Source organism: Capsicum annuum, chromosome 12, assembly GCF_002878395.1.
Source record: "Capsicum annuum cultivar UCD-10X-F1 chromosome 12, UCD10Xv1.1, whole genome shotgun sequence".
Taxonomy (NCBI): Eukaryota; Viridiplantae; Streptophyta; class Magnoliopsida; order Solanales; family Solanaceae; genus Capsicum; species Capsicum annuum.
In genome coordinates this window covers 186039827-186051355 of record NC_061122.1, presented here as the reverse complement: position 1 = coordinate 186051355, position 11529 = coordinate 186039827, and the positions used below count along the sequence as shown (strand labels likewise).

At 34.7% G+C, this 11529-nt stretch overlaps 1 pseudogene; it reads left to right on the top strand.

The window, feature by feature from the left end:
* The first annotated feature begins 471 nt into the window (after nt 1-471).
* LOC107849678 lies at nt 472-1332 on the top strand (annotated as a pseudogene).
* Nucleotides 1333-11529: the final 10197 nt, after the last annotated feature.

Sequence of the window (11529 nt, the reverse complement as noted above, 5' to 3'; positions counted from 1 at the left end):
TACGCGTAGGAACGACGGTCTAAATTCTAGCCTGAAAGTACGGGGTGTTACACAAACAGGGGACTACAGTGGCCTTCTCAAATGCCAAGGTTTTGGGGAGCCCCCAACCACTTTGGCTAAATACGCCCTAAACCAATTAGATAATTCCGATTTTTTTGATATATCTCTCGTTGATGGATTCAATGTGCCGATGGAGTTTAGTCCTACATCTGGTGGGTGTGCTCGTGGAGTTAGTTGCACTGCCGCATCATAGAACAGTGTCCAACCGTATTAAGGGCTCCTGGAGGATGCAACAATCCTTGTACAGTTTTCAAGGCTGACGAATATTGTTGAACTTCTGCAAGTTGTGGTCCGACCGACTTTTCGAGGTTCTTTAAGGATAGATGTCCTTCGGCTTATAGTTACCCTATGGATGATACTAGCAACATTTTTACTTGCCCTGAAGTAGCCAACTATAAGGTGGTGTTCTGACCAGCTCCTACAGCTCAACAAGCAGCACCAGTAATTGACATTCGAAATAACTGCCCCTTCACAGTGTGGGCAGCAGCAGTTCCTGGTGGTGGCCAAAGACTCGACTATGGTGGAGTATGGAGAATCCAAACTAATAGTGGCCGTATTTGGGGTCGAACTAATTGCAATTTCGGCAAATCAGGCAAAGGTCACTGTCAAACAGGGGACTGCAATGGCCTTCTCGAATGCAAAGCTTATGGCACACCCCCAAACACTGGCTGAATACGCCCTAAACCAATTTAACAATCTCGATTTCTTCAATATATCTCTTGTCAATGGTTTCAATCTCCCCATGGAGTTTCGTCCTAGATCAACTGATAATTGCCCCAACAGAATCAGCTGCACCGCGGACATCATAGGATAGTGTCCGAAGGAGCTAAGGACTTCCGGAGGATGCAACAATCCTTGCACTGTTTTCAATACCAATGAATATTGTTGCACTTCTGGTGATTGTGGTGAGACGAACTATTCGAAATTCTTTAAGCAAAGATGCCCAAATTCTTTTAGCTACCCTCAAGATGATGCAATTAATACATTAATTTGTCCTAGTGGAACCAAATATAGAGTTGTCTTCTGTCCATAAAATGTACTTATAAGATCCTGTACCCTTGTGGTCCTGGCCATTTCTGAATCCCCTTGCATAAAGGAAATTTTAGTGCATCAATCTGCCCATTATCTTGCTTGTTGTGGCCCAAGATATTGGAGTATCACAATATTTACTGAATATAAATAGAATATCCACATTATTCAGTAACTAAGTTCTTGTGTGCATAGCCGGACCATTTGTTCAGAACTGTAACAGCTTCTAATTGTAATACCATTGTCTCACTGTTATTAAATAGAATCATGGAAACAGTAGTTATTATTCTGTCGTTATTATTCTGTCTGTTTATATTTTATTTATCACTGCTTTACCTAAGGTATTATTTAAAAAACCCACACATTTATCTTATATTTGTATTTTTTTAATGAAATTATTAAACTACTATAAAATTAGAATGAGCCAGAAAATTCATGGGACTTGACTTGAGGTCAAGTAGACAGGCGTATTTGGCACGAGATGGAAAATGATCAGAAACAATAACAACGACAAAAATATCATAATATTTGAATTTTCTTAGCTTGTTATAACTTGTGAAGCTAATTCCACAAGGCAACTGGACCACACTTATTTTTATTTAAAATTATGTACTCGTAGATGTGGATATTCCATAAGGAAACACAGGGAAAACCTTCTCATGTTTAACAAAAATGAACTGCCTCTTAAGAGCCAATTTGTCCTTTAACTGTTTTCTTCCGTTTCAATTTATGTGTTATATACTTTGATTGAACATGGAGTTAAAGTAGAGTGAATGAATTACACGTGACTAATAAGTTTCAAATCTAAGACAAAGTGACACAACTTATAATCTCAAATGCAAAAATTGGCCCCAAATGTAAGACCCACTTTTCATTTAATCTCAGTCGACCAAGTTAATATCACCTTTTTGTTACTTAAACTTAGTTACCTTTGACTCATTACTCGATCACAAGTAAGTGTTGTTTTACGGGTACACAGGATCTGTATTTAGGCACAATAACTTCAACACAAGTTCAAGTACAAAACAAGAACACTTATGAAGTTATGCAACACCTTCAACACAAGATCAAAATGACCTTTCAAAGAAGTGTTTTTTTTTTCCAGAAAGTTAGATGAAACAGAAAAAGGTCAAGTCGTCCGAATTCATGGAGTGTCCTTAAGGAAATAATTCCCCTCAAATACCCGATGTTGCAGAATATTCCTCCCAGGATAAAATGGCCTAACAATCTGACTGTAGTGGTACCTCAAACAATCCTATGAAAAAATGCAGGTTTATATAGCCATTAGGTGCCCCTTCCGAAAGGTGGCAATGGTTCACCGAAAAGGTGTATCCTTTCTAAACAGTCCTGAGAAAATGTGTGTCCACAACCATAAGCATGCACGTTAATGGAGGTTCAAAAACTACAAACAAACTGGTTACGTTTTTTCCTTTGTTTTTTCGGACTGTTCAAATAAATTTTGTCCAAAAAAATAGATCTCATCGATAGATCATTTGCCAAATCAGAATTCAAATCCAAGGTCGAGCGACGACGACGGCGTGAAGCACCTCTTGGTTCATGCCTCACTTACCATGTGGAGTAAGTGTTCCTTAATATAAACACTTGAAAGTTTCCTTCTCCCACCAATGTGGGAGAATTAGTAGACTTTCCCATTTTTTGAGTATACTTTCAAATTTTAGTGTTATCTCAATTTTTTCCTCTATTTGGTTTCCTCCATTTTTCATTCATACTTTTAATCTTTAACCCAACAATCCCCCACATGAATGGGGAATGACTATCTTTTCGTAAAACTTTACGGACAAGTATGTGATTATCAAGCAAAGACTGATTGCATCTAGATAAGTGGGTTTCCCTTTGAACTTTCCGTAGTGAACATGCATCGGATGCACTCGGTCAATCGGTAGATTTGATATCTTTGAACCATCAAGCTTTAATGTACACCTAGATAACACATGTCACACAACCTGCATTTTACCATTTATGGATCTTACGATTTTTTTCGTTTCAGCCATGAACACGTTTCGATCTCACGAGAGCTTAAAGAATATGCCTTTACTAATATTCTCCTTGAAGCGTTTTTCACTTCACCCTCACATAGGTAATTTCTAAACGTTCAATCCTATAGATTAAACTATTTGGTCAAATCTGCCAAACTTAGATAATCATTAAAAGACTTCACTCCATAAGTCTTATCCTTGTTTACTAAACATTGTCTACATCATGAGAAAGGGTTGGATATATTGACAATGTTGAACCTGCCAGACACAACTTTGTTTGATCTTCTTGAACCTAACTGTTGGGATCTCCATTCTGCTAGGTAGAGTTACCGCTATGCTGACTTGTCCTAGGCCATAAACCTATTCTCTTGGATGTCCTCTCAAATCCTTCTCTAGATAGGCCTTTCGTAAGTAGATTTGACACATTATCCTTTGACTTCACATAGTCAACAGTGATAATTCCACTAGAGAGAAGTTCTCTAATGGTATTATGTCTCCGTCTTATGTGACGAGATTTACCATTGTACATCATGCTCCCTGCCCTACCTATTGCAGCTTGACTATCACAGTGTATACATACTGGTGCCAATGGTTTGGACCAATAAGAAATATCTTTTGACAAATTTCGGAGCTATTCTGCTTCTTCACCAACTTTATCTAATGCGATAAATTCTAATTTCATTATAGAGCGAGCAACAAATGTCTGTTTGGATGATTTCTAAGAGACTGCTCCTCCACCTATAGTAAATACATATCCACTCGTAGATTTTACTTCATTCGATTCGGTGGTCCTATTTGCAACACTGTATCCTTCAAATACCGTGAGATATTTATTATAATACAAAGCATAGTCTTGAGTGTATTTAAGATACCCCAAAACTCTTTTCATTGCCATCCAATGAGTTTTATTGGGATTACTCGTGTACCGACTTAACTTACTAATAGAACATGCTATGTCTGGTTGTGTACAATCTATTATATACATTAAACATCCCAAAACTCTTGCATACTCCAATTATGAGTCACTTTTACCTTCATTCTTTTGAAGTGCAAAGCTCACATCCAATGGAGTCTTGGCAATACTAAATTCCAAATACTTCAATTTGTCAAGTACCTTTTCAATATAATGAGACTTTGACAATGTCAACTCTAAGGTCTTTCATATCAAACTTGCTCTTGAGCATTCATTTCGTAGCATTTATGTCAGAAATGTCTCTAGCAATGATCAACATATCATCTACATACAAACAAATAATGACTTGGTGGTTTGGAGTATCTTTAATGTAAACACATTTATCACATTCATTTATCTTGAACCCGTTTGCCAACATGATTTGGTCAAACTTCGCATGCCACTGTTTAGGTGCTTGTTTTAGTCCATAAAGTGACTTAACAAGTTTACACACCTTATTTTCTTTTTTTGGAGCCACAAAACCCTCAGGTTGTTCTATTTAAATTTCTTCCTCCACTTCTCCATTTAGGAATGCTATTTTCATATCCATTTGATGGATTTTAAGACCATATATCATCGCCAAGGCAATTAATATCTAAATTGACGTTATCCTCATTACAAACGAGTATGTATCAAAGTAATCAAGGCTTTCTTTCTATTTGAAGTCTTTTACTACAAGTCTTGCCTTGTATTTGTCAATAGTACCATCCACTTTCATTTTTCTTTTGAAGATCCATTTAGAAATTAAAGGTTTATTTTCTGGAGTAAGATCAACCAATTCCACCGTATAGTTGCTTAATATTGAATCAATCTCACTATTGACTGCCTCTTTCCAAAAGGATAAATCTAAAGACGCCATCGCTTCTTTAAATGTTTGAGGTTCACTTTCTAAGAGAAATGTTACAAAATCTGATCCAAACGAAGTTGACGTTCTTTGACGTGTACTACGTCTTGGATTCTCATCATTATGTACATCCTCACTTGGTTCATCCTGAGGTCGTTCGGACCCCCCACTAGACTGTTCATGACTAGTTTTATACGGATAAATGTGTTTACAGAATTCAGCATTATTTGATTTAATTACAGTATTTTTATTGATATCCGGATATTCATATTTATGAACCCAAAACCGACATGCTTTACTACTTTTAGCATATCCTATGAACATGAAGTCCACCGTCTTAGGTCTTATCTTTACCCTTTTAGGCATAGGAACTTAGATCTTCGCTAGACACCCCTACACTTTGAAATATTTCAAGTTGGGTTTCCTTATTTTTCATTTTTCATATGAAATTAATTGTGTCTTACTATGGGGCACTCTATTGAGTATTCGGTTAGCTGTAAGGATAGCTTTCCCCCACAAGTTTTATGGTAAACCTATACTTATAAGTAAGACATTCATCATTTCTTTCAAGGTTCAATTTTTTATTTTCGCAATTCCATTAGATTGAGGTGAACACGGGACCGTAGTTTGATGGACAATTTCATTCTCTACACATATTTCTGCGAAGAGAGATTCATATTCTCCGCCCCTATCACTTCTTATAGTTTTGATCTTTTTTCTCTAACTGATTCTCAACTTCTGTTTTATATTGCCTAAATACATCTATTGCTTCATCCTTACTGTTTAGCAAATAAATATAACAATATCTAGTGCAATCGTCAATAAAAGTTATAAAATATTTTTTTCCACCATGAGATGGTGTTGACTTCATATCACAAATATCAGTGTGTATTAAGTTTAAGAGATTGAAATTCCTTTCAATGGACTTATACGGATGCTTAACATACTTTGATTCCACACACGTTTGACATTTTGATTTATTGCACTCAAAATTTGGTAAAACTTCTAAGTTAATCAGTTTTTGCAATGTTTTGTAATTGATATGTCCTAATCATTCATGCCACAAATCATTAGACTCAAGCAAGTAAGAAGAAACTGAACTTTTATTGATTTCAACATTCATTTTTAATAGGCCCTCAGTGAGGTAGCCTTTTCCTACGTACATTTTTTCTTTACTAAGTACAATTTTTCAAAAAATAAATATACATTTGAATCCATTTTGGTCAAGAAGTGATACAGAAATCAAGTTCTTTCGTAACTCCGGTACATACAGGACATTGTTCAAAGTCAACACTTTGCCTAATGTCATTTTCAGACAGACTTTTCCTATTCCTTCAACCTTTGTAGTTGCAGAGTTGGCCCTATATATCTTCTCTTCCCCTTGAGCCGAAGCAAAAACAACAAACCACTCCTTATTTGTGCAAACATAATGGGTGGCACCAGAATCCATCCATCACTCTCAAGGATTTCCTACCAAGTTGCATTCAGACAGCATGACACACAGATCATCTATTTCTTTCTTAGATTCAATAATATTTGCTAGGACCTTTTTGTTGCCTTTCTTTGGGGCATGACAATCCGTTGACTAATGACCAATCTTGCCACAGTTAAAGCATTTTTCCTTGATTTCTTCTTAAATTGATTGCTTTTCTGTCCAACTTTCTTCCATTTTTTGGAGTTGTTGTGGTCGTCTTTTACAGTATTTTCTCCACTTATTACAGAGTTTTATTTCGACCTTCTTTCTACAAATTTGTTGTCTTCTTCAATGCACAATCTTACTATAAGATCTTCGACTATTATCTCCTTTCGCTTATGTTTTAAGTAGTTCTTGAAGTCTTTCCACATAGGTGGTAATTTCTCTATTATCGTCGCGACTTAAAACGCCTCGTTCACAATCAAACCTACAATAAAGTTTATGTGAACATCAAGAGCATTTTTAATATGTTCAACTAAGGTATTCATCAACCTCATACCTTCCGTGAGGAGATCGTGGATGATCACTTGCAGTTCCTAGACTTGAGATACAATAGACTTGCTGTCAATTATTTTAAACTCAAGGAATCTTGTAACGAAGAACTTCTTGGTTCCAACATACTCAGTCTTGTATTTTATTTCTAGAGCACCCCACAACTCTTTTGCCGTCTTCATTCCACTGTACACATTGTATAGTTCATCTTGGAGGCCATTTAGAATATAATTCCTGCATAGGAAATCAGAGTGTTTCCACGCCTCCATAATGACAAATTTCTCCTAGTCCAAAGTTTCCTCGAGCACTTTTTGATCTTCTTCAGATGTGAATTTTTGAAGACATAAAGTTGTAAGGTAGAAGAACATCTTCTGTTGCCATCTTAGAGGCCATTGCCTGCGGAGCACTCGTACGACTCGTTGTGGCAACATTGATTGTTGCCACAGTCATTGCAACATCATTCACTTGACGGTTAGAAGTTATTTTTCTGTCACAACAAGATAATAAGTTTAGTCTATCGAAATACTACTTATAAAGTTGTAGCAATTTTAAACACCCTTTATTTCTAGTTTAACGGTGAAGTTTTTATGACTTCCAATCGTCAATCGAGTGATCTTTAACTTGTGATGAAGATTTTATTTCTTCAAATCACTAGTTAAGTTCAAATGGAGAATAAAACTTAAAGCTTTAATCTCCAGAAACCAAGCAACACAAATTCTGAAAATTAAGTTATTTCCTTAAGATTGTTGTTTTACGGGTACATAAAATTTGTATTTAGGCACAAAAACTCCAACACAAGTTCAAGTATAAAACAAGAACAGTTATGAAGTTATGCAACACCTTCAACACAAGATCAAAATGACCTTTCAAAGAAGTATTTTTTTTTTTCCAGAAAATTAGATGAAACAGAAAAAGGCCAAGTCCTCTGAATTCATGGAGTATCCTTAAGGAAATAATTCCCCTCAATTACCCGAGGTTGTGAAATTTTTCTCCCAGGATAAAATGGCCTTACAATCTGACTGTAGTGGTACCTCAAATGATCGGATTCTCTTAGAACTCACTCAATGATTAGATGATCACACAGAGTATTTCAGAAAGTAAAAAGTGTATTTATATAGCCATTAGGTGCCCCTTCCGAAAGGTGACAATGGTTCACCAGAAAGGTATATCCTTTCTGAACAGTCATGAGAAAATGTGTGTCTAACCATCCAAACAGTCATACCATTTTCGAACTAGTGTGTCTTTTACTCGAAGAGTTGTGTCTCTTCGAGCAGCCGCAACCATCATTTCTGTATGCTGCGCGTTAATGGAGGTTCAAAAACTATCGGACTGTTTAAATAAATTTTGAACAAAATGATAGATCCCATCCACGTTAATGGAGGTTCAAAAACTATCGGACTGTTCAAATAAATTTTGAATAAAACGATAGATCCCACCGATCGGTCATTTGACGAGGCCAAGCGAGCGACGACGACAACGCTAGGCACCTGTTGGTTCTTGCCTCACTTATCATGTGGAGTAAGTGTTCCTTAATATAAACACTTAAAAGTTTCCTTCTCCGACCAATGTGGGAGAATTAGTAGACTTTCCCATTTTTTAGTATATTTTCCATTTTGAGTGTTATCTCAATTTTTGCCTCCACTTGGTTCCCTCCATTTTCCATCCACACTTTTAATCTTGAGCCCAACAGTAAGTAAATAAGATTTTTAATCTTATGATCTTAAACCAAAAAACATATAGAATATACCTAAATGTCCTTGAATCTTCTGGTTCTAAACATGACAAGTAGTATTTTGGAATGAAAGAATTACTACTAAACATATAGAAAGTAAATTCTTTTTTAAACATATTAAAAGGGAAGTAATCCACATAAATTGAAGATAGTGTGTAATTAATTAATCAGCCAGCATCAATTTTATCATTTACACGAAACATGCGGTTGATTAAGTTTTGATTGTTTTCTTGGGTTCTTTCATATAAAGAAGTAGGCAACGGAATGGCTCTGAACAGTACTAGTTATTCTAGGATTATATCCTTGTAATGTTGCAATGATGTTGTTGTTAGATCTAAGATAACAATTTCGATTGCTTTTAAGTTTTGACCTTCTTAATTATAATGCTTGTTCGGCCATTTCAAGTAGCATATTTGGGTCGCCATTCTTGAAAGTTTGGTTTAGTCGAAGGGTGATTGAGAATTCTCTTACACAGCACAACCATTTCATCTTTTACATTAATTCCAGTTGGTTCGAGATTTTGGTTCACTTAGATTATTGGGTTCTAAATAATAATCTTTATATATATTCAAAGGATTTGTAAAAACAAATACAAGATTTGGACCAAAGTTACTGAATTCAATCGAACCCATAATATGTACTCTAGCTCTGCTATGCTTGATGAAGCTTAATTCTATTAATAATTCAACATATATATAGAGAGACAGATAATAAAATAAAATAGACAAGTGGTTAGCTAGATAAATAATAATAGGTAATATAAGCAGATGATAAATAAAATAGACAAGTGATAAAGACAGATATATAATAATAATAGATAATATAGACAGATAATAATCAAAATAATAAATAGTAACTAGTAATATAAGTCTAAGTATAAATATATATATAAGCAAGAATATATATTACTTATATATGTATATATATTACTTATAAATGCATATATATATTCTTTAATATATATATTATAATATATCGTAGATTGTATAGTTAGTATAATACTATAGACAGATAAATATAACAAGCAAATTATTATAACATGTTATTAAAGCAGGTAAGTGGTTTTTAAGTTATTGAAGTAGGTAAGTAATATTAAGATACTAAAGCAGAATTATTGCGGTTGTGTTTTAATATGGTGTAAAGTCCTAATCAGTACTCCCTCCTTCGTTGTCCTTAGTCCAGTGTAAGTGTCCAAGTCATAAAGATCCAAGTGTATTTTCTCCCAATATATTATTTTTGCATTTTTTAGTTTTTTGATTTTTTTTTAAATTTTTGTACCCTGTTCATCTCTTTCTCTTCAATTTTAGGTATTTTAGCAATATCTTCTTTAATCACACCCCGGGAGAATAACAACAGTCCTTTTTTCATCTTCTTCAGACTTTTCAAGTCCCTAGTAATTTACAGATTAATCCATTATTATTGCTAAAACACTGAGAGAATAACCATATACTGAGGGTATTTTTATAAATAATTTATAAATTTTACAAGATCAGAAAACTGGCGGAAAATCGTCAGCGATCCGGATCTTAATAATAATAAAACACATGTGAAGGAAAATATAAACTTGATTAATTCAAACATAATTTACAAACTTGGGAGAAAAATACAAAGATCTATATAACTACTACTTACATGTCTTAAGGAAGAAGTGAGATTTCCTTTTCGGGAGTCTCCTGAAAACTTGACAGCTACCGAAAAATGACGAACTAAGAGAATATTTCACACTTTTCACACACTCTTTTTATTTTTGAAGTAACTTTCAAACTTTTGAAACTAAGAAACTTAAAGAACTTAAGAAAACTAAGGAAATTTCTCACTCTTAATTTTTTTTTGCTTTTTTCTTTCTCTTTGGTACATGTTTAAATCTTCCATAAAGGAGGTATTTATAGGCATCCTTGGAATCCAAATCCTTATACTTTGTAGGCTTTAAATCCTTATATAATATGCTAGATAAGATTTTTGGAAAGTTGGGTGGCCCGACGGCTAATGTCTTTCTTTAATTCTTCTCCGTCCATTTATTTATCTGATATTGCAAATGTCTGTTATTTTATCTTTTGTAGATATCGTCATTGCTTATGTATGCAAATTATGTAAAGCTTCTGAGTCAAACTCCATTGCTGAATCATCGTCTGCGTTTGGGTCTTAGACAAATTGATCTATTGCTGAGTTGTATCTTGTTCATACTCGTTACTGTCTCCGTCTGATAATGCAAGTCTTATTCCTATTCTGGGTGATCTTGTCTCTTCTCTTAGAATTAAGGAAATTCTGTGTCTTTGCTCTGGTGGGTCTGGATTCATTGTTATCTCCTTAGGCAATTGTTCTGCTAGCAACTTTTTTATTGAGTCTACTACTATTTTTTCTATATTTCTTTTTTCATTTTTCTTTTTTCTTAATGAAAATTCCTTCTTATTTTGAGAAGAAATTCCTTCATCTATTGTCTGAGTACCTGTAGTTGTAAAACTAGCTGGGAGTATTCTCCCTACACTTTTTGGCAAAGTGTCAGCCATCAACGGATTTGATGAGTCTTTATCAGCTACCGTTTGAGCTGGACTAGCTGTATTATTATCCGATACAGTGGGTCCTGCTGCATTCATTGGGAAAGCACACCCATTAACGGATTTGAGAAGTCTTTACCAGCTACCATTTGAGCTGGACTAGCTGTATCATTACCCAATACAATGGCTTTTTCCATTTTTAAAGAAGATGGAGAACTCTTTGGCTGGGTCTCATAAATTGGCTGAGTGTTGTGAAAGTTCAAAATGAAGGATTTTTATACGGTCTTGTAAAATACTTATATGTTCTAACATCTGTCCTTTTTCTTTTACAAGGTTTTCATTATCTTGTCTTAAAACTTCATTGGCTTGATTCAGTCTTTTAAAAGCTTCGTTCATAGAGGAACAATGATCACAAAATATAATTTTATCTATGTATTTATTAATATTATATTGA